Source organism: Lissotriton helveticus, chromosome 6 (assembly GCF_964261635.1).
Source record: "Lissotriton helveticus chromosome 6, aLisHel1.1, whole genome shotgun sequence".
Classification (NCBI taxonomy): domain Eukaryota; kingdom Metazoa; phylum Chordata; class Amphibia; order Caudata; family Salamandridae; genus Lissotriton; species Lissotriton helveticus.
In genome coordinates this window covers 2,072,983,782-2,073,010,243 of record NC_136067.1, presented here as the reverse complement: position 1 = coordinate 2,073,010,243, position 26,462 = coordinate 2,072,983,782, and the positions used below count along the sequence as shown (strand labels likewise).

At 45.8% G+C, this 26,462-nt stretch overlaps 1 long non-coding RNA gene across 1 annotated transcript in view; it reads right to left on the bottom strand.

The window, feature by feature from the left end:
- LOC144762039 (uncharacterized) overlaps positions 1 to 26,462 on the bottom strand; it is a 65,770-nt gene that overhangs the window by 6,150 nt on the left and 33,158 nt on the right. The window contains exon 2 of the long non-coding RNA XR_013596016.1: positions 20,234 to 20,377. This is a non-coding gene — a long non-coding RNA (uncharacterized LOC144762039). The remainder of the gene's footprint in view (positions 1 to 20,233; positions 20,378 to 26,462) is intronic.

Genomic DNA, 26,462 nt, shown 5'->3' with positions numbered 1-26,462 from the left:
GGTTTGCAGACTTCCTGTTTGCACGTGGAACCGTGAAAGGAGTATGTATATAACTTTCATGCAATTTTTTCAGGAGAAACTATTGTGCAAATGCACCACACAGATTTTCCCTTGTGCATGCTTTGAAAGGCATACAAACACAAACATTCAGAAGTATGCATTTCTGTACAACTTTGGAAGGATAAAGGTGTGAGTGCAGGGTGAGTGGTGAATGACTGAAGGTTGATAAGAGTCAGAGAGCCGGCAGTGTGAAAGTGCCTCAATGCATAGTGATTAATGGTGTGTGAGTGCAACATTAACACTGTGTCAGTGGTGGTTGAGGAGCATCCACCTGCCAGCACAATGTCAGGGAAACTGTGCAGTGTAAATGGTAGGTCAGTGTGTAGGGTGAGTGGTGTCTGAGAGTAGGTGAAAAGTATGTAATTGTTGTAAAGACATGCCAGCATCACAACCTAAAAATGATCTTGCATATTAAACACTCATTATGAATGTGTAATTAAAACATGAACAATCACTAAAGATTACTGAATTGCAAACGTTGCAAAATGAGGCAAAGCCCTGCTGTGTCATAATATGAAGCTGGCACGTTGGCCACTTGTAGTAAGTAAAAGTGCTAATATTGTGATTAGATATTAAAACACATGGTCATAGTATGATGCAAAGGTATGCTCTTTAATAAAAGCAGACTGGTATGTTAAAGTACATGATACACTGGTATTGTCAACAAAGTGGCAATTAAAATGAACACAATTAACTTTTAAACAGAAAGACATACATCATTGAAAACCACACTGATGCACTAATATTATGAATGGGCATTGAAACACAGGGTCATAATGTGAGGCAAAGGCATGCTTGTTAATAAAAATGGACCACCGTGTTAACTGCTCGATAAAGTGCATGATACACTAGTATCTGAAACAAACTGGAAACAAACCTTCATGCAACTGAAGGTTAAACAGAAACAAATGAATTCCTGAAAAACAAACTTACACAATTAAAAGAATGCAGGGGATTCATGGGTATAGGGCCTACCGGCATATTAATTGAAGAAGTAAGATCTGGAAGGTTGTACCCTCACAATCGCCGCATTTTTATTTTCTGGTATTGTGGGGCATGAGGGTCATGTGACTAATGCGCTCTTTAGAGCTTAAATGCTTGGTCCATACAAAAAAATCACAGCATCACTAAAACTATTTTGCTGGGACATGTGTACTAATTCAGGTGCTTTGAGTAAACTGCCTCTCTGACGTCTGTAAACAACCAGTGTGAGGTCAGTCAGTCAGCCAAATAAGTTATAAAGGAAACGTAGATGGGAATAGCTTTTTTCAATTTCCACCCAAAAAGCTTTTAAACCTGTAAGGGTGGTGCTCCTCTGCCCATTATCAGGTGCCGTCCCTGACCTGTTTGTGCATTGCATGTGCATGTTATGTCACTGGACAGACATAAAAGTTAAAACATGCAATGCATGACAGTGTACGTGTGTGGGGGTTGGTAAATACAAAAACGTTGGGGAAGAGGCTCTTTTTCAAAGTAAATATGCCGAAGGAATGTGAGGAGGGCAAATTCCCCAAAAAACACACTCTGTCCCTGTGAAAGTGTCAGTCTGTAAGCGATACAATTGGGTTCATGCACGCAAAGAAGTCTGTTAAAAGCAGGAGAAAATAATACTTGGGACAATGATAAGAGAAACACACAAGAGGAACAACAAGAAATAATAGCCTACAGCCAATAGAAATGGAAGAAAAGTAAGTGGAAAGCCCACCAACCGATGAAAAGTAAGGGCGGGATGTAAGCCCCTTTAAAGATGTATATTAAGTACCATAGATCTCACAATCATAGCACAAGCGCTGTGCAGGTAAAACCTAAAAACAGTAATTACAACATTGTAGCATATTCAGTGCTATATTATTGATAAAAAGTATACTATTTCTGTTATGTTATGTTATGTTATGTTATAGTTTTATTTTTATAGCGCACGGCTACTCCAAAGGAGTGTCCCGGCGCTTTATCGAGGCAGCTCAGTATAAAAAACATAACACCATAAAAACAGACACAAAACATGAGAGAGCAAAAGAAAGGAATCCTAAAGGTTAAAAAGCCAGGTCTTAAGGCTCTTCCTAAACAGGAGCAGGTTAGGGGAAGACCGGAGGGCCAAAGGCAAGGTGTTCCACAACTGAGGGGCCCTCAAAGTAAAGGAGCGCCCCCCAGTGCGAGCCTTCCTAACTCGAGGGACCACAGCCAGGAACAGGAATTCTGACCGCAATGATCTAGCCGGACGGTAAAAAACAAACCTGCATTGTAGGTATTTTGCTCCGGCGCCAAAAAGCGCTTTATGCGCCAAGGTCAGTGCTTTAAACATAATCCGCTTCCGGATGGGCAGCCAGTGAAGCGACTGCACCAAACCGGAGGCTCTCACTCGCCTATGAAGGCCAAAAATGGCGCGGGCCGCGGAATTCTGCACAACCTGCAGCCGCTGAACAAGATAGTCCGGAAGACCTACGTACAGGACGTTCGCATAGTCCAGTCTGAAGCCAATTAAGGCTTGCACAGTGATCTTTCTATGCTCTTCTGTGAGCAAAGGCAGGAACTTCCCGAGCATCTTGAGTATACCAAAGCAGGTGCCCGTCAGGCCAAGAATGTGTGATCTCAGCGTCAGATTGTTATCAATCTTCACTCCCAGGTTTTTGCCACAAGCGATGACTGGGCAGGGGGACACGTATCTATTGGCCACCAAGCCCGCCAATCGGGGTCAAGGGAACAACCGAAGAACAAAACCTCAGATTTATTGGAATTGGCTTTTAGGCTGTTCAGCTGAAACCAGCTGAAAACCATCTCCAGGCAGCCCCGGATATTCTCACCATCAAAAGCCTGATCTTTCCCACACGCGAAAAGCAATTGAGTATCATCCGCGTAGGACACGATCCGGGCCCCAAAGGACACCACCAGTGCCGCCAAAGGTGTCATAAAGATGTTAAAAAGAGTCGGGCTCAACACAGAACCCTGCGGAACACCGACTCCCAATGGCGGCATCTCGGCGGAGCTCGGGGAGGCCCAGACCTTTTGTCGGCGGCCCTCAAGAAAAGATGTAAACCAATTGAGCACCGTCCCCCTCAGACCGATGTCATAAAGTCTGGCGAGGAGCACCTCATGGGGGACAGTGTCAAACGCCGCCGACAGATCAAGCATAACAAGCATGGCCCTGTCTCCAGAATCCAGTGTCTCCCTAATAATCTCTGACACCTCCAGCAGTGCCGTCTCCGTACTTAAATTAGGGCGGATGCCGGACTACGAAGGGTGAAGCAGGTCATTGGATTCTAGAAAGCTAGAGAGAGCGCCATGCACATGCTTCTCCGTGATTTTAGCCAACGCCGGGAGGAGAGAAATCGGCCTGTAGTTGGCTAAAACCTCTGGGTCTGACCCAGGCTTCTTGAGGAGGGGGATCACCATAGCCCTTTTCCAGGGCAACGGGACCCTCCCCTCACTCAAAGACAGATTCACAAGTGGGTTGACCAATGGGTTGACCACGGCCGAGTTTTATGGAAACTCATTATTACTTCTGTTTTGTCATGTAACATATTCCTTAAAATGACATAGAGGAATGAATAACATCCTGCAGAAAACAAAATGGAGATCCAGCATAAAAGAGGTAAGTCCTCGGCAGCTTACTTATTTGCTAGAACAAATATTTGGGTTTTCGAATCTGGGTCCTTATAGCCATTCCACCATTATCTTGTACCATGTAATGGGATTGCTTGGCAGGGCAGCTTCTCACCAATAAAGCCCAGTAATAGCTTAAATCCACTTAGAATGTGGGAATGTAGGAGCGCGCGACGCGGCAGCCAAGATGGCCGCGCCCACCTGAGCTCCGCAACCTCGGCGGCGCCTTGATCACGAAGGACCCGCTTTTACTCGGCGAATTCCTCAACAAACGGCAGAATCTGATGTCGGAAGATCCCGTGTGGCGCTAGGTATGCTTGCCGCTCCCTGCGCTCATGTTTTCACGGACTTTTGAATGATTTTCCACTTTCCTTGTTTTCGCCGCCATTTTGATCCTTCTCTTCCACGTCCGTGATTGCCAGATGCTTCACACACGGTGGAATCTTCGGTGGACATAATTACCTTCACATAACGATGGTTTTTGCTGTTGGTGGTCTAATATCATTGCCTGCTCTTTGTGCTTCGTCCTTTCTCTTTTTTGACTGACTAATATGTGGATACTGTTTATCCTGTCAGCAGCCGCCATTTTGTCCTCTGTCCACATTTTCTGCTCATTTTTTATATATCATTGAGGGCCTCTATATTCCTTTTTCTTGGCCATGACTCGCCTGCCCTATCAATCACCTGCTGCTGTTCTCTCAGTCTCATGCCTCTAGGATACTCTGGTCTTTTGGGCACTTCCTCCGTTCCATTAATGTGGCCTTTTTGAAGCTGCTGCTTATTTTTCCTTGCTTCCACTGTTCCTTTTTGGCTGCTCGCTGATTTCTTGCAGTGGTTCTCCTGGTGCTCTCTGGCTTTCGCATTTTTGGGTGAATTTCCGCTCCTACTCCTGGACTATTTTTCTTCTACATCCATAATGGAGCATGCGCAGAGTTCCAAGGCCTCCTCTGCGATTCCTGTGACGCGCAAGGACCCTGTTCCTCCCGGCAAGCGCGTTAAAAATAACCCTCCTTCGCCTTCCAAGTCTCCTCTACCTATAACGCTTGAGGATATCATGGAGGAGCTTCGCCTCATCAAGCCCTTCATGGTGGATACCGCCACCACCCTGCAGAGAATCGATGAAAAATGGTCCTCTCTTGACAAAAGGGTTACTGATGTTGAACAACAGATTAGTGATGTTCGAGATGTTGCTTCCAAGGTCGATGTTCTCACAAAGGAGGTTGCCTTGCTCAAAAAGACCACAGAGGATTTGGAAAACAGGAATAGGCGCAATAACCTACGCGTTTATGGTGTTCCAGAAAATTCCGAAGGGTCTGACATCATTCTCTTCCTCAAATCTCAACTTCTGCCACTCACAGGTATTCCTAAGCATTTAGATGTCAACATCCAGAGAGCCCACCGACTTGGTCCGAAACGATCCTCTGGCTCTTCAAAACCTAGGAGCATCATTGCGTACTTTCTCCTTTACTCCGACCTTATGGAAGTTCTTCATTCTGTTAAACAACACAAGCAGCTGGTATGGTCTGGTCATAAACTTTTCTTCACCCAAGATGTCTCGAAACCGACTGCTGATCGTCGCAAGGAATTTTTAGACTTAAGACCTACACTTCGCTCCATGAATGCGAGATATGGCCTCATTCACCCATGCTTCTTCAAGGTCACGTACAAGGAGAGATCCTACAGCTTCGATGACCCGGCAGATCTTCGCAAGTTCATTGACACTCATAGGGCCGATAGCATGGATCATAGTGGTTCTTAATGTTTTATGTTTTTATTTGCTCTCTCTATTTGGCTGTGGCCCACTTCTCTTTACTTTTTATTAATGTGTTGTCTTTTTATTTCCCCTCCTTGTTCTTTAGGTCGAGCGTTCTGGTTCCACTGGTCCCTTCTCTCCCCAGTCTCGTTGCCTCACTGTGAGTTTGTTGTTGTTATACCCAGTACGCCGCTTTCCTTCATGGTTGTCTGGTAAGTCTCCTTCATTTGTAGTAAATTGTCGGGCCTGGACACATCTTTTCTTTTTTGTCTATATTTTTTCTTTGTTCACTCCTTCTTGTGTCCGAGCTCTCGCTCTCTTTTTAAAGTGGTGTGGCTGCCTTCTTCTCCTGTCGCTCCCGCTCTCAATCTATTGTCTGTTCCGTTTCTTTGGTGTTCACTTTATGGCTAAAGTTTCCCAACTTTTGGTCATCTTCTTTTTCCTATCTTTCCTTTCGGGAGGTGTCTCCTCCCCCTTCCTTCCCTTCCTCATCCTTTTCTTTATGCCCTCGCATTACTCTTTCCCTCTCCTTATTCCTATTCTGTAATTCACTCCTATCTCCCCCTCCTCCTTTTTTTGATATTATGCTGCTTTCCTATCTCTTTCTAGTCTGGCACCTTGTTAGTAACTTTTTCACCCTTTTTTTCCTCATTTCTTATTGCTTCTTTCCGCTCCTTTTTTTGCTGTTCATGCAGTGCTTTGCCTGTATTCCTCCTTCTCAACACTCTTGTTCTCTTTTACGATTTCCTTTCCTTCCTATTACATATGTCCTTCTCTTCCTACTCTCTTTCTTCTTCTCTTCTCCATTTACTTGTTCTACTTTCTCCTTCTATATTTACTCTACTCCATCCTCATGAAAGGTTTCCGACTTATCTCCTGGAATGTTAAGGGTCTTCGTAACCCGATCAAGAAACAGCGAGTTTTGTCTCACCTTGCACGTCTACAATGTCATATTGCCTTTCTACAAGAAACACATCTTTCTTCTCAAGATCTGTCAATGTTACGTAGACAATGGGTTGGTGAAGTGTTTTGCTGTCAATCGTAAAAATGGTGTGGTAATTCTCTTCCACAAGTCTTTATCAGTTCAAATTCAAAGGAAACTGCGGATTCTGATGGTAGATGGTTGTTACTTGATTGTATTGTGAATGATGTTCATTTTTCTCTTTGTAATGTTTATGGTCCGAATGGTATTGATCTCCCCTTCTGGCATGATTTCTCCTCCCTTCTTTCCTCTAATGCTAGCGAGGATATGATTGTCGGTGGGGACTGTAATCAATTGATGGACCCCTTCTTGGACCGCAAATCACAATCTCGCTATATTTCCAATAAAATGCAGAAGTTATTTCATAAATCCATCTCCTCTAGAGGCCTTATTAATTCATGGAGAATCTCACACCCCCATTCCCTGGAATTTTCTTTTTTTTCTCCCGTTCACTCTTCTCTCTCCCGTATCGATTATATTTTTTTATCCCAGCATGCATTCCAATTCATGACCAACTCCGAAATAGGCTCCATCCTTATCTCTGATTATGCCCCTGTTATTTTGGATATGGATTACCCCTCTCCCATTCCTCAGTCCTCCCGTTGGCGTTTTAATAATCCCCTTTTATTGGACACCGCTTTCACAGAACACTTCACTCACTTTATGGATGAATTTTTCACAAATAATACACACTCCACTTCTGATTTTCATTTTCTTTGGGATGCCTTCAAAGCCACCGCCCGTGGTTGGATTATTGATTATGTATCACGCAAAAAAAAGAAGGCTCTCTCTCTGGCTTCCTCTTTTCTAACACGTATCAAAGAACTCGAGCATCTCTACTACACTTCTAACTCTCCAGATTCTCTATCTTCTCTTATCTTCGCGAAGATGCAATTTAATATACATACTTGGGATTCAGCCTCTAATCATCTCCTCCAGTTTAATGCCAAAATTTATGGCGGTCGCAACAAGGCTGGTAGATCCTTAGCGAATTATCTTAAAATTAAGAAGCAAAAATCCAAAATAGTCTCTATTAAAGATCCACAAGGTACTATTCAGTCCTCTGATGCTAAAAATTCTTGACTGCTTTGTACAATTTTACTCCTCCCTCTACACCCCTGAATCTACACCCTCGGCCGACCAATTAGACAGCTTCTTTCGGTCAATCCCTGCTCCTACTACTACATCGGTCGACTTCTCCTCTCTTGATACCCCTATCTCAGATAAAGAAATTCTCACTGCTCTCTCTCTTTTGCCCAAAGATAAAACACCCGGCCCGGACGGTTTTACAGTTCGCTTTTTCCTTCATTTCAAATCGGTTCTGATCCCTTATTTACTCCAGTTAATTCATCACTTCATTAATTCCGGTGAGTCTAAAGGTTCCTTCACACAGGCTATGCTAGTTCTTCTTCCTAAAAAAGATAAGGATCCCTCCTTGTGCAAGAATTATAGACCTATTTCATTAATCAACACCGATTGTAAAATTTATGCAAAGCTTCTGGCCCTTCGTTTAAACTCCCTTGTCCCTCATCTAGTTAATATCTACCAATCTGGTTTTGTTAAGGGTAGATCTATTACAGACAATTCTAGGACTCTGCTCAACATTATTCATCTTTCCGCCAAAATGGACTCTCCACTTGCCGCTATTAGTCTCGATGCTGAGAAGGCTTTCGATCGTGTCAATTGGGACTTTTTTTTCTGTGCTTTAAGATGGCATGGTTTTAGCCCCACTTTCCTCAAATACGTTCAACTTCTTTATTCTGCCCCCTCTACCTCTATTTGGATTAATGGGTTTCAATCCGATTATTTTCCCCTCCATAGAGGAACCAGACAAGGCTGTCCACTTTCCCCTCTCCTTTTCATCTTGGCGTTAGAGCCCTTCCTAGTTAAAATTCGTCAATCCTCTTCCTATTCTGGGTTTACTTTTAAGGATGTGGAGATTAAGTTTACCGCTTACGCTGATGATATCTTGCTTTATATGTCTAATCCCTTGACTTCCCTTCCTGCTTTCTTCTCCTTATTACAAGAATACTCTTCCGTCTCTGGATACAAACTAAATATTGATAAAACAGAGGTTCTCCCCCTAAATAAATTTTGCCTTCCCCATATGTTTCATAACTCTGGTTTCCAATGGAACTCTGGCCACATTAAATGTCTTGGTGTCCTATATGCCAATTCAATCAGGGAGACTATTAAAATCAACCATTCTGACGTCCTTAAAAAACTCTCCTCTCTTATTGAACGCTGGTCCCCTCTCTTTCTCTCTTGGTGGGGTCGGCTCTCTACCATTAAAATGATGCTTCTTCCTATCGTGAACTTCTGTCTTTCTATGCTTCCCATTTCTCTTCCTCACTTCTTCTTCAAATCTATTAATAGTCTCTTTTCCAAATTCTTGTGGAACAACCGTAAAGCTTGAGTTGCTCTGCTCCGTCTTCAACAACCTAAGCATCTTGGTGGGGTTAACTTCCCAAATCTTTCACGCTTTCACTCTGCGTTCTCCCTTAAGCAACTTTGGCCTTTTTTGTCAGACTCTTCCTCCTTGCCCAATACTGCCTGGAGTTCGCTAGAATTAGTGCAAATCTCTCCTTTCTCTTTTCTTGTTGCCTCTAATCTCACGCAGCCTCCTTCCAGGTTTTCCTCACCTATTTTCAAACATTCTAAAGCTTTATCGCTTTCCCTGTTTCGTTCGTTCTCTTCTCCTTCCTCTCTTCATTTCAACACCCCACTGTGGCATAATAAATCTCTTAAACTCCGCAATCAAGCTCTTTTTTGGAAGGAATGGATTGATAAAGGAATTCTTACTTACAATCAACTTCTTCTCAATGACTCTCTCGTGTCATTTCATGAACTTCGTGACTTTTTTGGTATCTCTAATAAGTATTTCTCACATTTCCATACTCTCATCCCAACGTTACGCTCTGTTATCCTGCAAGATGCCCCTCCTGCTGATACTTCCCAGCATTTACCTTCCCCCCCTAACTTTCACACTACTCACAAAGCCTCTGCCATATATAAATTACTTTCCCTTCCACCTTCATGTAGATTCAAATCAAAGCTTGAACTTTCTTGGGAACTCGACCTTGGTTGCTCTTTTTCTGAGTTGACCTGGGATTCTATTTGGTCCAAATTGTATTACACCTCCCGCTCTGCTAGCACCGCACAGACTTTATTTTATTTTTATAACAAGCTATTTTATACCCCCTGTGACCTTTTTAAATTTAAACTTCTAGTCTCCAAAAGGTGCTGGTCTTGCTCCTGTATAACTAGTGATTTAAAACACATGTTCTTCTTATGTCCCAGAGTACAACTTATGTGGTCTCGTATCTGGATTACTCTCATTAAAGTTTTATCTACCACTGTTCCTTTTGATATTTCCACTGTATTTTTGGGTGGTTTAGCTTCTGTTTGGGATGTTCCCCCTCTTACTCGTAAGTTTATTGATTTATGTATTGCTATTGCTTTTCAAATTATTACTGCTAATTGGAAAGACACCAAGAATGTCTGTAATAATGCTTGGTGGAATTTACTTTGTCACCACCATAGGTTGGATCGTGCATGTGCCTCCACTACCTCTCTTTTGATTAAACGTGATTTATTATGGTCCCCTTTAACTGATTTTCTCTCTAAATGTGCTCCATAATTTATTTATTTTATTGATGCTTATCTCCATACTTTGTTTTTTCTTTCTAAACATGCATTTGCATTTTTTTTCTTTTTTTTCCTGCCAGTTCATTGCATTGTTTCATTATGTACTTTATCTCTCTTCTCTCTCTCCTTCCCTCCCCCTCTTCTTCTCCCTCTTTTTTTTTTTTTTCTTCTTCTCCCTCCCCCCAAAATTATAAAAGTTATAAAAGCATTTTCTCTCAGTATAATCTTAACCTCTTATGGTTTTTTTTTTTGTCTTTTGATTGCTCGGTTTATTTATCTTCATTCTTATTCTGTACTTCAATTTTTGCTCTCGTAATGATGTTTTACTTTGTCTTTATTATTCAATAAAGCTTTTCAAACTTAAAAAAAAAAAAAAAGAATGTGGGAATGTGGAAGGTGAAATGAGATGAGGCATGCGAGGGTCTGTAACCCACCTGATTGGGAACGTATTTGCAAGATAGCCCTTCACGCATATTAATTAGGCCAAGAATGTGCTGGATGCACCAAAGGATTGTAGCCCTCGTGATCCTACACTGCCATCTAAGACGTTGCTTTCTATCACTAGTCACAGTAAAGTAGGACATACAAAGCTGTAGGGTTCAAGGATTTCTTTTCACTTTTTTCTAAGAGGGAAGTGACATCTATTGAAGGAATGAGTGCTCTTTTAATAAGGAAACTCAGAGCTTCTTCTGCATAAAGCCCTACACACCTTGTTTTGAATCAAATGAATGCTGTAGTAAGGGCCCAGGATACTTGAAACTACATCAAAAAGGAGTCCTTTGCAGCTTTTCAAGTGAATGCAAATGGGCCCTCCAGAAATACCGAGCCCTATTGCTGGTTTCTCCATTAGTGCTAGGAGAAGCTAGACATGCAGGATGATTTCGAGGGCAATGATAGGTTAGTTGACACTCTTTCAAAAGAGGCTACAGGAGCAGATGTACCAAGCAGCATTTAAGCAGTATTGGACGCTGGTTTTCATGAAGAGGACAATGAAGAGGTGCTCATGACCATTGTCTTCAATGAACCAATCTCCTCATGTTATACTGCACAAGACTTTGCACTCTGCTCTTGCTTCATTTCTGTTTCATTTCCTTGCCTGTGCTGAGGTTTGGTCCTTTTTCTTATTCTCCTGGGTCGAGCGTGCTAGAACTGTAGCTGTAAGTGAATTGAGGTATGTGCTTTAAGGATGGAGGAGGGATGGAAAGCAACGATTATGCCTCTCCCTGACTATATCACTCTTGCTCTTTGCTTTCCCCTTTCCAGGTATAAAGGTGATCATGGTGTAGAGACCGCAGTGGCTTGGGTGGAGGTGTTGTGACAAGAGTGAACACACTGGTCACCTCTCAGGGAAAGCTGGATGTGGCAGAAATATTTCCAAGCAGTTCAAGTTAAGGATGCAAAAACATATGATTCTGCTCTATAAATACCCATTTAACTACTAACTTACATTATAACTGAGAAATCATACAAATGCTGTAAACAATATACCCCGCAGGAATACAGCCTTGAAATAGCCACCCCCCACCTATAGTGTAAACAGAAATGACCCAATCAGTACTGGTTCGAACACAGAACCATAATGTGACTTCAAAGGATTGTTGTTCATTCACAAACAGTAGTTTATTCATCTGATAGAAGCAATTTTTCAGGCATGGATTGATTCCGGACACTGCTGAGTGACTATTAGACATTCCTATATTCAACACAAGCATTCAAAGCCTGCTCTGATGAAATACTGGGTGATAGCCAACTTAAACTCTCCAAAGCTACATGAGAGAGTATGGGATGTAATTTACTTTTACAGGCTCCTTTAAAGTTTTTCTGAAACTGACTGTCTCAGAAGTACTGCTCCCCCAATTCTGTCATGGCTGACTTAATGTTTGTTGGGCATGGCATTCTGTCGCATTTGCAATTGAGTACCCTGACCACCAAACTCCAAATTGGGATGTCTGAGCTGAACTTTGCCAGGTTGAAGATGTCACAGCCATGTGGGTGTGACCTATTCAGCCTGGCAATGTTCTTTGCGGTCCTCCCTCTCATGATGTGGGGCACATCACTGATAGCCCCAGCTATAAGCCCTGAAGTGCCCAGGGTCAAGTGCCCATTAGTGATGCTTCCTCAGAGAGTGGGGTGGGATCAGCAAATGTCACTGACTCCATCCCACTCTGTGACAACTTGCTCCCTTGTATTACTGCCCGTCCCAAGGACAGGCGATGAGGAGGCAGCAGTCCCAATCATCCAAGAACCACTGAGGCGTCCCTCCTGCATCACGAAATCATAGCTGCAGCCTGGTAAGTTATTATTTTTTTAATGTTTGGTGCAAGTGTGTGTGTATGGATGTATGTGTAATAGAGTGTGAATGCTGTGAATGGGTGTGTGCGTGTATATGTGCTTATAAATGCTGGGTGCAATTGTGCATTCTTGTGTCTATGAGTGTTAGTGAGTGTGTATGTAGATCTGTTGTTAAATATTGCAGGGATTTGTTAGCATGAGCTGAAAGCCATTTTGTATTTTTGGCAGCCATCTTGTTTGCCGTGTGCTGCCAAGTGCTCGCCATGTGCTCTGTCCTCCCTCAGTGTTGACTGCTCTTGTAATCTGCTTAGAAAAAAACTATATTTAGCATCTTCCACCTTCGCACATGCTCAGTTGAGCTTGCAGCTGTCCTTGCAACTGTTCCTAGTCTGTAAATGTCAAGATGTGTTCACCAGAATTAGCAACTGTTAGCTCCTCCCACTTTGTTCAGCAAGCAGATCTTGTATGCGCATATGAGTCATTTTGCATGCTTACATGTGCCAGGACTGCCCCTTGGTCTTATGCTGACTATGTAACCCTAAGCATATATAAGGCCCCAGATTTCTGTACTCCTTAGACTGCTTCAGTCAGTTGCTAAGACTTCTATGTGATGTAGACTCCATCATCTGAGGTGAATAAATTAATTCTTTTTATATTTCAGCTTCTATGCCAATTTCTTTTTTGTTGGTTTAAAAGGACCAGGTATCAGTGAGACCCATGAGAAGGTTTCTTTGTTCTACACTGTGAGTATGAGTCTGTGTGGCTTTCCTGACACCCACCTGCTCACATTACGAGTCCCCAGTGCTAGTCGAGCATGCTCCAATACAGTTTGCTAGTGGATGTTATGGCTGACGTAATATCGTATACCTATAGAGCCACCTTCAAATCAGCCCTCAACAACTAACATCAACAGATCAAAACTGCACTAAGGGAGGCGCTGACCACCTGGATTGACACTAGCGCCAACCACGCAAAGGAACTCTTCATCATAATCAGAGAGTTCACCTGCCCATCATCCAAGGAAAACTTCATTCCATCTTCACAGAAACTCTGCATAGCATTTGCCATCTACTTCCACTGCAAGATAGCGAGCATCTATAAATACTGCAATTCTAAACCCTCTGACTCCCTCAGCCTCCAATCGACCACCACTGCTTACCACCCACTTAGAAACAACCAAGCATATCAAACAAAGCCTCTCTCATGAACTCCATCCACTCAGGGGCACCCACAGTCCCCTATCCTCACTGACTCTTCAACCTTGGAAGAGACAAGATCAGCCACTAACTTACCACCACTCTCAACACCTCATTAATCACTGCTACCTTTTCCGACACCTGGAAACATGCCATCCTCTCCACACACCTCGACCACACACAGATTCCAAATCGTATGCCAGAGGACGCTCTTTCTCCAATCTTGCCGCAAAAGTCTGGAACACACTACCCCTCCACCTATGCACTTCAGCCACACTGACAGACTTCAGGAAGGTCCTCCAGACCTTACTTTTCCACTGAGGCCCTGATCTGGTGTCTGAATACACTCTCTGGCGACAAGCAATGATTTACAAGTATGACATGATTGATTGAATTATTTATTGATTGTGTTGCATAGAGTGGAGGAGAGTGCCTTAGAGTACAGCAGTGTATAGTGAAATGTGGAACAGCCGCATAGCGTGGGGTAAAGTATCGTATAGTGGAGTATGGTGAAATTGAGTTGAGTACAGTCAAATAGCCATAACTGTAATACATTGGAGTGTTATGTTGCAGAGTAGAGGGTCATGAAATGGAGTAGAGTGGCTTGGTGTAGCATGCAATGGAGTAAAGTATCAGACTGGAGTGGTGTGTCATACATTGAAGTGTTCTGACATGTCGTACAGTCTGGAAAGTGTCATAGATTGGAGTACAGTGGAGTGTCACAGAGTGGGTTACACTGTAGTAGATGGGAGTTGTAGGAGGACGCAATATTATATGGTGCTCACTTATGTAAGTGTAGCACCCTGCACTAATGCAGACAACCCTTATGGTGATTTTAGTGGTCCTAGAGAACCATAGAAAGCTCAATTTGTGGTAGCCGTGGAGAGCAGTTTTAATGCTTAGTTCAGAAGGAATGTAAAGCTGCTCGTTTTACCATTACGTAATCTTATAGTGTAGGTTAAGTGAAAAAGAACCACACAGTGTACTTATAAAAACAGTTATTTATTACAGACACTCACTAACACATTGCAGTATCTCCTAAGGGTACATCAGTAGCCAATCAGGAATGTGCCTAGGTACTTACCATAGCCAATTTAGGGGAGATGCACAGAGACTGGGGTCCTGGTTAGCAGGATCCCAGTCAGATGAGTCAGAAAACAGTATGACACCAGCAGAAAGTGGGGGTAACCATGAAAGCATGTCCTACTTTCCTACAAGTAGTATACAGTGGAGCGTCTTTCACGCTTACAGCAAAAAATGAACTCCTGGCACTTAAAATCAGTGCAAGCAGAATGACTTAACATGCTCCACTGCTAGCGGGACTCCACTGAGTGTGACTGATTTTTGATATCACTTCCTTGAGTTTTCATGTAAAGTGTTGCAAGCCCTATTGTGTGCTTGGTCCCACATGGACTATATGCGAAACGGTGGCTCTGCCACTCTTAAAAATCTAAATAACCTCCACTTTATGATTCCTATCCAAACCATGCAATACATTAAAGTACCCAGACCCATTTGTGTTCCCAAACAGGCTGCACACAGATCTTCCAGTTAGTCCTGAGGAAGAACCCACCAGGACGGTTATAATTCTGCGCTTTTTCAGGGGTCGAACCGTTGACGCTTTATTGTCAAGTGTTAATGATCACCCAGGATACTAAACTAATAATTGGATTCATCTCTTACTGGGCTGATATTTTTCTACTTTAAACATTTTTCACTGTGTTTAAATATAATTTTTCCATGTAGTTTATGTCCATGTATTTTGTGGAATGTTTTGAGACATGTAAATATTTGAAATGTTTGTGCACATCTAAGTCTTAAATGTTAGTTCAGAAGAACTCTTCTGTGTGTATGCTTATATATGTAGTGCAATAGGTTTACACAGATTTTTCCAAAAACTGATAAAAATATATAGTGGAGTATAAGATAAGTATTTTGCACTTTTTGGGCTTGGACATAAGGTACATTTTGTTTTCAACCAGCAGGTTGGTTTTCAGATCTTCTGGCTTCTAATGGATTTCCAGGCTCTTTGCACAAGACCGGTAGTCTGATGACCCCTGGTGCGCTCTCCTGCTTGTGGGAGCATCTTACACAGCCCTGTCAGAAGCAACAAGCACAACACCCTCTCTGCTGTATTCCCCAGGCACCAAGGCTTTAGTCGTCTTGCAGGACACCTGTGTATCAGTGGAATCAGTGGCAAACATACTGATAGGGATTACGACGATGCATGACTAGTCCATAAAAGTCTCAGGCCAACCTTCCAGGGTCCCCCAGCAGGCCCATTCCTCCAACTGCTCCATGGGGTCAAAAAGGGGCCAGCACCACTGACCCTGGAGAGATTCATTCTAATCCTTCAACCCATCCTTGCTGTGGCATCAGGTGGCTCCTCATTCCAGCTGGACATTCCTGCCTCCACTGTAGCTCTCAGGTCCAATTTATTCTCATCGGCTCTCCGGCATGCAAGGGTTTTTAAGTGGTCTGGGAAGTTCTAGAAGCAAGGCACTCAAAGGTTCTGCATCATTCACCAGGCTAACTGTATGCAGATACTGGTCTGGAAGCGTCTGGAGCGACCCCTGACCCTCCTGGTAGGTTGCTCCCCCTCTACGCAGCTCCAACTGTGTGCCCCTGCTGCCACTGCCAACTTGCTGGTAAGTGTCCTCTGGGCCTCTGCTCCCCCTCTCTGTGACCTATTTTTGTGCTCTGTGCCACTCATTTTTCTTGCCTCTTTTGCCTGTGTGCCCTGTTTTGTGCTCTGTGCCACTCGTTTTTCTCCCCCCTTTTCTGCCCCTATGCCTGTGTGCCCCATTTTTTTGCTCTGTGCCATTAGTTTTTTCTCCCCCCTTTTCTGCCCCTCTGCCTGGGTGCCCCATTTTTGTGCCCTGTGCCACTCATTATTTCTCCTCCCTTTTTCTGCCCCTCTGCCTGTGTACCCATTTTGTGCTCTGTGCCACTCTTTTTTTCCCTCCCCTTTTTCTGCCCCTCTGCCTGTGTGCTCCGTTTTTGTGCTCTGTGCCACTCATTTTTTCTCCACCCTTTTTCTGCCCCTCTGTCTGTGTGCCCCGTTTTTGTGCTCTGTGCTACTCGTTTTTTCTCCCTTTTGTGCCTTCTATACCACTCTTTTGTCCCCTCTTCTGCCCCATTTTGCTTCTGTTCCACTGCTTCCCTGCCGCTGTGGCCCCTGCGGTCCTGCCTCCTGCCTACTCGCGGCTCCCGCCTCCCAGCTGCTCCTCCCTACCACATCCCCATATATGCGGAGTGCTGCATGGACGCGCAGCGGACGCACGCAGCGGGCCTAAGGCAAGTCCATCTGCGCCTGTCCGCACCTGGACCGCGCCCAGCGCCAGAACCCCTGGACCCCGCGACACCAGACTCCGCTGCGATGCCAGCACCCTCCACGCACTCAACAACGGCCGAAACCACACCTGCTGCCAGGCCAACCCACGGACCCTTCTCCTGCCGCACCTGCAGCTTCATCTGCAACGGAGCCACCAAACCTCCAAGGACTGGACCCAATCACCTAAGCTGCATACTCCTCAACATGCACTCCACGCGCAAACACGCCATCAAACTCGGGGATCTGCTCAACACCTCCGCCCCAGACATAGCCTTTCTGGCCGAGACCTGGTGGAACGACTCCTCAGTGCCCGACATCGCCATAGCAATCCCGGACGGCTACAAGATTACCTGCAAGGATCACGCCAAATGAATCGGAGGTGGAATAGCCATCGTCCACAAGTCCTCCCTCACGGTCGCCACCCACGCAGACGACACCCTCAACACCCCCGAACACCTGCACTTCCGGATCCACACCGACCCCAACACCACCCTCAGAGGAACACTCATCTACAGACCTCCCGGACCCTGGGCCCAGTTCACCGACTCCATCGCTGACCTCGCCAGCACCCACGCACTCGCCTCCACGGACTACATCCTCCTCGGGGACCTGAACTTCCACCTCGAGCACAACAACAACGCCAACAGCGCAACCCTGATCGCCAACCTCGGCCTCAGACAACTCGTCACCGCACCCACCCACACCGCCGGCCACACGCTGGACCCCGTCTTCTCCACAGGCACCCACGTCGCCTTCGACCACACCACCAAACTCCACTGGACCGACCACTGCTGCATCCGTTTTACCTTCAAGAAACCAACCACACACCACCGCACCCAACCGCTGCCTTGTCACCAAAGACCAGCTGATCACCACCCTTGCCCAGAACCCACCCACCGACGCCACCAACCCAGACGCCACAGCCCGCAACCTCAGACAGTGGATCGAAAACTGCGCCAACACCCTTGCCCTGCTCAAGAAACCCTCCAACAAACATGTCAGCAAGAGAGCCACCTGTTTCACCAACGAGCTCCAGACTTCCAAACGTACATGCCAGAAACTGGAGAAGAAATGGCTCCACGAACGCACACCGGACAACCACGCAGCCCACAAGGACGCCACCCGCAGACTTCACCACCTCATCAGATTAGCCAAGAGATCCTCCTTCAAAGACCGCCTGGACAACAACGCACACGACAGCAAAGAGCTCTTCAGCATGGTAAAGGAACTCTCCAACCCCGGCGCCAACGACATCCCGCCCTCACAAGAACTGTATGACTTGCTAGCCACCTTCTTCCACCGCTAGATTGCTGACATCCAGGACAGCTTCAACACCACAACCACCCCGACTACACCAGACTCCACCTCCCCCGCGAACACCACCAGCACCAACCGCCTGACCTCCTGATCCAATGTCAACGACGACGAGAGACGCAATGTCATGAACTCCATCCACTCAGGATCTCCGTCAGACCCGTGTCCGCACCACGTATTCAACAAAGCAGACGCAGCCATCGCCCTCCAACTACGGAAGGTCATCAACATCTCCTTCGAAACAGCGACATTCCCGGAAAACTGGAAGCAAGCCGAAATCAACGCCCTCCTCAAGAAGCCCAAGGCGAACCCCACAGCACCGAGACAGCCGTCATCGCCGCCACAGACGACATCAGACTACATCAGGCGCCAACTAGACAATGGCGAAACATCAGCCCTCATCGTTCTGGACCGGTCAGCCGCCTTCGACACGGTCTGCCATCTCACCCTAAAGACATGCCCCCAAGAAGCCGGAATCCAAGAGAACTCCCTCGACTGGACCATGTCCTTCCTCTCCGGCAGAACCCAGAGTGTCCGCCTCCCACCCTTCCGATCCGAAGACACCGACATCCTCTGCGGCGTCCCCCAGGGCTCATCCCTCAGCCCGACGCTCTTCAACATCTACATGGCCCCCCTCACACAAGTGGCACGCGATCACGAACTCAACATCATCTCCTACGCCAACGACACCCAGCTCATCCTCTCCCTCACCAAGGACCCACACACTGCCAAAACCAACCTCCACGAGGGAATGAAGGCTGTCGCCGACTGGAAGAGGAGCAGCCGTCTGAAACTGAAGTCGGACAAGACGGAGGTCCTCATCTTCGGATCCACCCCCTCAGCCTGGGACGACTCCTGGTGGCGACCACACTGGGAACAGCACCGACACCCACCGACCAGGCATGCAACCTAGGATTCATCCTCGACTCCTCCCTCTCCATGTCTAAACAGGTCAGAACCGTCTCCTCCTCCTGCTACAACACCCTCCGCATGCTACGCAGGATCTACACCTGGATCCCAACCAAAACAAGAAGAACGGTGAAACAGGCCCTCGTCAGCAGCAGACTGGACTACGGCAACGCACTCTATGCAGGAATCCCAGCCAAACACCTACGACGACTACAATGCATCCAAAACACCGCCGCCCGACTGATCCTCAACGTCCCCCGCCTCAGCCACATCACCCCTCACCTGGGAGACCTTCACTGGCTTCCCGTCAACAAGAGGATTACCTTCAAGCTCCTCACCCACGCACACAAAGCACTCCACAACGCCGGACCAGCCTACCTGAACAGCAGACTCAGCTTCTAAACCCCCACCCGCCAGTTCCGCTCCGCCAGCCTCGCCCTCGCCGCTGCCCCCTGCATCCAACGAACGACCTCCGGCAGCAGATCCTTCTACTACCTCGCCGCCAAAACCTGGAACACCCTCCCTGCCCACCTACGGCAGACCCAAGACCTACTCGCCTTCAGAAGACTCCTTAAGACCTGGCTCCTCGAGCAGTAGCGGCACCCCCTCCCCTCAGCGCCTGGAGACCCTCACGGGTAAGTAGCGCGCTTCACAAGTACTCTGATTGATTGATTGATTGATTGGAAGTCCCACACTGTAAGACTTACTAACACTGAAGGTAAAAAACTGGAAAAATTAGGAAAATTTACTACACTCCTCCCTTGTGTAATGCAGCCCTTTGCTGCAGTACTGATTCTTTCATAGCTATTGGGCAGATGCACACACCACAAGCAAGTCTTTCAGTCACAGTGGATGTGGTACAGCAAGATACACATTTTGATTCCTTCTAAGAACAGCCTCACACCTGGCATCCACTGACAACTCGTTTGGAATGATGAAGTGTGCATTTGAGCAATAAATGTACAATGTTTATGTTCTTCCCAAAAACTATGACAGGGCAAAAATTAGGTTCAGATCCTGGACCATCCGAATTCAAGCATGGTCTGCAGCTTGCAAACAGGTCTCTAGGGTGTGCATATCCACACATTCTCAAATAAGCTGTAATTTGTGTTCTGTTCATAGACAAACCTTTATTAGTACTGTACCTTATTTCACAGGATTAGCACATTTGTAGCTACAGTAGAACAGGCAGCACTTTTGGGATCCAGTGCACGCTTCGTCCGATTTGCAGTGCCTGGTCGGAGGAAAGGTGAATGGGCAGCGAGACCATGGGCACTTACCAGGCTTCGCTGTAAGTAAAACAACATTTACCACTTATCAGATGAGTCCATGATGCAAATCAAGAATCACCACCAAGAACAACATCACCAACTGGAAACTTCACTAGAAAACTGAACAATGTCCTCACACATACTTTTTCAGTAGCAAAAGCATCCTATATGCCTCCTTACAAAAGAGCAGCTTATTCATTTCCTACCCTGATTGAAATTACTAGCGTAGTAATTGAAGAGATGTGTACATGAAATGAAATGAAAAAAGCATTGATCTAGCGCGACAGCTACCCTGAGGCATTCCAGCGCTGCAGACGGACATGGACAAAAGGGGAGTACAGCTGTTTAGTGGGGGTTGTTGAATAGTAGAGGTTTTAGCAGTTTGCCGAAGGGTAGAAGTTTGGGTTCCACCCACATACGGAGGGGGGGGGTGTTCCATAGCTTAGATGAATTATTAGGAAAAGGAGCGACCACTACATCTCTCTCTCTTTATTTTGGGGTCTAGGGCAAGGGCGGAGGAAGCTGATCGGAGCTGTCTGTTCGGTTGGTAGGATTTGATCAGCGATTGGCGGACAGCCGGGCCACTCTTCCATAGGGCCTTGTGAGCAATGCGCAGAGCCTTGAATTGGATACTCTCCCTGACCGGCAGCCAGTGCAGGCTCCTTAGTTCCGAGTATCGACATGGGGTTTGAAGGAGTGTGCATGCTGCGCACTTTTGGATAATCTGAAGCTTGTGTATCGTGAATTGTGGGCCCCTATATATAGAGCGTTACCGTAGTCCAGGCATGACAGGATAAGGTCCTGGACCATGATTTTAATCTGGTTTTTGGGTACTGGGGCGGGGCCAAGGCAATTTGGCAAAAGTAATTCAGAATTGAAGGAGGGAGTGTTTCCTAAGAGCATGAGTTCGGTTTTGTCCCCATTGAGCTTTAAACAAGAGAGTGCCATCCAGTTGGAAACCTCCTCTAGGCAACTGCTAAGGTTGCTTGGTGTCTTGTCTGGCTGGTTTAGGGCCACCACAAGCTGAGTATCGTTGGCATAGGTAATGATTTTTATGCCGAACGGGCAGACAATCTCAGCTAGGGCGCTCATGTAAGTATTGAACAGTGTGGGGCTCAGGGAGGAGCCCTGAGGTACCCCACAATTTAGCGGCATGCTAGTGGAAACAACATGACCTTCGAAAACCTGGAAGGAGCAGTCGACTAGAATTGATTTTAACCAGGTGATTGCGTTGCCAGATGCTCCTAAGTTCATGAGTCTGTGGATCAATATGCCATGGTTTACTGAATCAAATGCGGCACTTAGGTCTAGAAGGATAATTGCCGCTGAGCCTCCTTGATCAACGATTTTCCTGGCCTCCTCGGTTACTGCGAGGAGGGCAGTTTCGGTTCTATGTTGGGGACAGAAACCAGTTTGTGAGATGTCAAGTAGGTGGTTAGTTTCTAGGAACTCTACCAGGGCAGAATTGACATGTTTCTATAAGATCTTACTCAGCCACGGGAGAAGGGAGATCGTCTGGTAGGTACTAAGGTTGTGTTGGTCACGGTTGGGCTTTTTTAAGAGAGCCTTGACCATGGCACATTTCATTAAGCAGGTCATAGGTAGTAGAAAGGATATTTCCTATGACAGGCAGCAAGGCTCGAGGGGGTGCAGGATCTAGGGGGGAGCCAGTTTTCACCCAGTGCATGAAAGGAACTAAAGTGGTAAGGTCAAGTGGGGGGAGGGAATGCAGAGTGGCAGGAGATCTGGATCCTGAGCTAATGAAGGCAACCGAGGCTGGTTCGGACTGGGTAGGGGAAAAGGTGGATTATATTTTTAGTATTTTCTGGTGAAAGAATTCCACCAGATTGTCGCAGCGGGATTGAGCATTGATCGAGTTATGTGTTTGTGAGGCAGTTTGAGGAGAGTTTTGGCAATCTGATAAATTTCCTTGGGGGAGTTCACGCCAGTCTTGAATTTGCATTCATAAAAAGCTGCCTGGGTGGGTTTGATTTCGTCTTTATAGTTTTTAATTGCCTCCCTATAAACGGATTTGCTGGCGAAGGAGTAATCAAGTCTCCATTTCCTCTCTAGCCTTGTACAAAGTTTTTTAAGTTCCCGTAGTTTAAGGGAATACCAGGGGGGAGGTTTTGGCTCTATGTTCGTTATAGTGCACTTTACAGGGAGCACCTGGATCCAGTGATTGAATTCCTCATTAGCTGAGATAGGGTTAGGGTTGCTGGTTGGTTTTGTGGCTTCAAAGGCACATATCCAATGTTCCAGGGGAAGCTTGGACCATTTTCGTTCCCTGCGAGAAACCGTGTTAATGGAAAGGAGGGAATCGGAGGTGACCCAGGACAGTGGGGATCAGGAAATGATCAGTCCAGGGGATCTGGGAAGGCACTCCTGTTGTAAGTTCAGTGCAGTTGCCAAAGGCAGGGTCGAGTAGATGGCCTTTAGTGTGGGTGGGTTCAAACAGTTTCTGTTTGAGTTGAAGTGCAGAGAGGCTCATAATCAATTCCTTGGTGGTGTGGTCAGGGGTATCATCTAAGAGGATATTAAGATTTCCTAATACTGTGAAATTGGATGGGGAGCAGGCAAGATTTGCTATGGTAGGGGGGAGGGCGTTGAGGAATTGGCCAAAGGCCCCGGGTGGGCGGTAGATAAGTAACTCAGAGAAAGTACTCGTGGAGGAGAAATCATTGGTGAAAAAAAGACTCTCACAATCAGGTACCTGGTTTGGGAAGATGCGACCTCTGCCCTTTTTGCGATCTTCTCATTGTATATGTGGGGGAGGCCATGAATGAGGACTGGCTCTGACTGCATTGAGCCACGTTTCTGTCAAGAGGGCATCGAGTTTGAGTTCTTCTAACAACAGGGCGATTTTGGTGGTGTGCTTAGGGAGTAATCTGCAGTTCAGCTGGAACATGCTTAGGCTGACATGCTTGGCTGGGGGACCATGGGTTTTGATGGTCGGTTGGAAATTAAACTGACAGTGTGGGCAAGTGGTGTGCTTGGCTGCAACAAGTGTTGGCAACTGTCAAGTGTCATTCCCTTAAGGTCTAGGAGGGAGTGGGGGCAATAGAACCTGATGTGAGACTGAAAACGGGCTTGGGTTGTGGCCCCTGGACCCGTCTGGCCATGGACAGGCGCGGACAGGCTTGCCTTTGGCACACCGCCCGCGCACCAGCTGCGCAAAGACACTGGCATGTGGGTTAAGTAACCATGTGGGGCTCTGCCCCCCTCCAGTCTCAAGCCCAGAAGTGAGGGAATTGAATTTTTGGCCGGCTGCTCACCCCACCCAAGTGGGATAACCCGTGGTGGACCAGGGAGCAGTGTGACTTGTAGGGAGACCAGGGAGCCGGGAATGATTACAATTTAAAAAGATTGTTTTTCTTTACCAGTTCAAAACAGGTAAAAACACTTAAAAACCTAGCAGTAGATGCAATTTCAAATGTGCTTGCCTTTGTGTCAGCGCGCGTCATCACAACACACACAACACAGTCTCAGCTAGACACACCCCTGTCACAAGTTCAAACAGTACAATGCAATATTATATTTGTGGAATGCCTTACACTTCAACACTTTTTTATTTGTACTTTTTGTTGCCAATGTAACGATTAAAGTGGAATCAACATTTCCTTTCTTACTTCTTCCTTCATCACAAGAGTAGTCACCACTCCCTACTTTTCCTTTATCCCGAGTGATATTGAATGTCTTGTGCAAATATTTTCCATATAAAATCAATTAATGCTCTTCCATCTCATCTAATCCTTCCCACCCTCCCCTTATCCCAGTCCTTTCTCCTTCATCTTTGCGTGTGCCGTTGGTGTCAAACAGGTGTAAAGCCTGATGCCTGGTGGGCATGTTACTTCTCCCCAGTCTTGCTCCATGGCATCTAGTAGTTTCCAACTCCTCCATTCACTGCTTCCCTTGTCTTAGGCATAATTCCCAATACTGGCAGTTGTGTCTCTTTGATTTAGGAATCCCCTTATATTGTATGGTGGCCAGGTCTTATTTCACCTATATTTACACCTTGGGTCAATTTCACCAGTTATGTATGTGGCTTCACATCCACTCTGACATGTACTTGGGCTTCCCAGGAACACCCTGTGTATTTTATCTGGTGTAGTGTACTACCACATCATAATTTTATGTTGAAGATACCATATGCGACTGTTTTATTGTGTGTTATTACTCTCCTCTACTCATGTGCTCATGTCTCTTAGCAAATTTCCATATCTAGTATTACTACCACTTGTTCAGGTAGCCTCACTGTTCAGTATTGGTTATGTGTGCTTCTGACCAATCTGTAAATATAAAAATTCAGTCCTTTGTTAACGAAGTGGATGGTGATGAATTTATCAAACCCAGGTTGATCACTGCTGTGTTGTTCAGGAGGTGTTAGATGCATTGTTTCAAGTTACTTTGTTGAATAGGTCTGCTATGGTCCAATGATCTTGCTTCCAGCCTCTGACTCTGCCCCCTTTGTGTGCCGGGCTGAAATCCAGATGTCAGGGGAGACATGTCCTCTGTTAGTCGCTATCATGTAACTTACCTCCAGAATGTGCTATTTATTTGACTATCATGCAGTCTTCTTGGCAAAGTATATATAGGAACCCTGTCCATATGGTCCTTCCTGCCAGGCGTGTCTCCATGTACAAGTGCCATCTGAGCTTCTCAGACATCATTCCCGGGTCATTCCCCAGTCCGCCTTGATTTCCCTTCTTTCTATTAGTTATAATTTTCATGGACACTCTGCAATTTTCCTCACCATTATAAGTCTGTCAGAGTCTTCTGGTTGGTCTGGAATCAGGAGGGCCCTGAAGGTGTGGAACACTTCTGCACTTCTGCTGACCTGCATGCTAAGCCCCTCTGGCCTCAGCACATGTGCTGCCTGTGTTTTGACCACAACAATAGCAGAGCTTGTGAGCAGAAGGCAAGCTTACTACCTTAGCAGGCTGGCAGCAACTTCAACAGAGGGCAGATGCTGAGACAACTCCCGGTATTTGTACCAGAAGTGGAGGATGAGGATATCTTCCATAAATACAAATGAAGCAAAGGGAAGAAGATAAAACACACAAACAGTGAGGGCTCAACAGTGCAGTGCTGCATTCATGACAAAATACAGGGAATGTCATTGGCATGAGCAGAAATCAAACATAACTCCTAACTCACACCAAGGGATAATCAAGCATATAAATATTCAGTGACAAAACAAATACTGCTGTTTGCAACAAAACCACCGATACAGGCTCAGAGAATTTCAACTCCACTCAACCTATGAGCTTCAAGCACACGCCTTAGGATATGTTACAGGCAAACTTCGAAAGTTTGTATTTTTGTTATGAATTTATTGAGTTTTATATAGCGATGGCTGGACTCGAAGGTATCGAGCGATTTACGTTGAGAACAATGACAAGTTACAACAATCATCATTTATGCATTTTACACACACATTTCAAAGTGAATGCCAAATCATAGGCGGCAAAGAGGGATAAAGGGGGGATCAGTGTAAGACTACACAGAGAGGTGGGGGAGACCCAGGTGGGGCACAGGCAAAGCATGGAGAAAGAGAAAGACGTTCACCTCAAGCGAAAAGAAAACATAGCAAAGAAAAAGCATGAGTTACTCGAACAGTAATTGAGAGACAGACACGTGGATTTAACAAGGATGGTGGATGGAAATAAATAAAGGGGGAAGTGAAGGAAGAAAGGGACAAAAGTGATGTTATGAAAGCAGGTGGGGGGATAGGAAGGAGCCAGGGGGGAGGATGGCGTAAGTCAGATCAGAAGGAGTGGGAAATACTTTAAGGATCGTCGGAGTGAGAGCGGAGTGGAGGGGGAGGGACATGAGTACAACAAGATGGTGGGTCTAGGTCCGAGAGATCTTTGATATACAACAACAAAATGGCTGGCAGGTCAGACGTCAGAGGGACAAAAGTAATCGATGTGGACCAGGGAGTAGGAGTTAAACGCAAAGCAGGGGGAAGTCAAAGGAGGGAGTGCAGATCCATAGTCAAAGGCAGGAGGCAGTGAAAAGAAGTATGTAGATTCTCAGGATCACAAGGTCATCAGCGATGATAGTCCACCAGGTATAGCTCCTGCGCCCCCATATCTGTAAA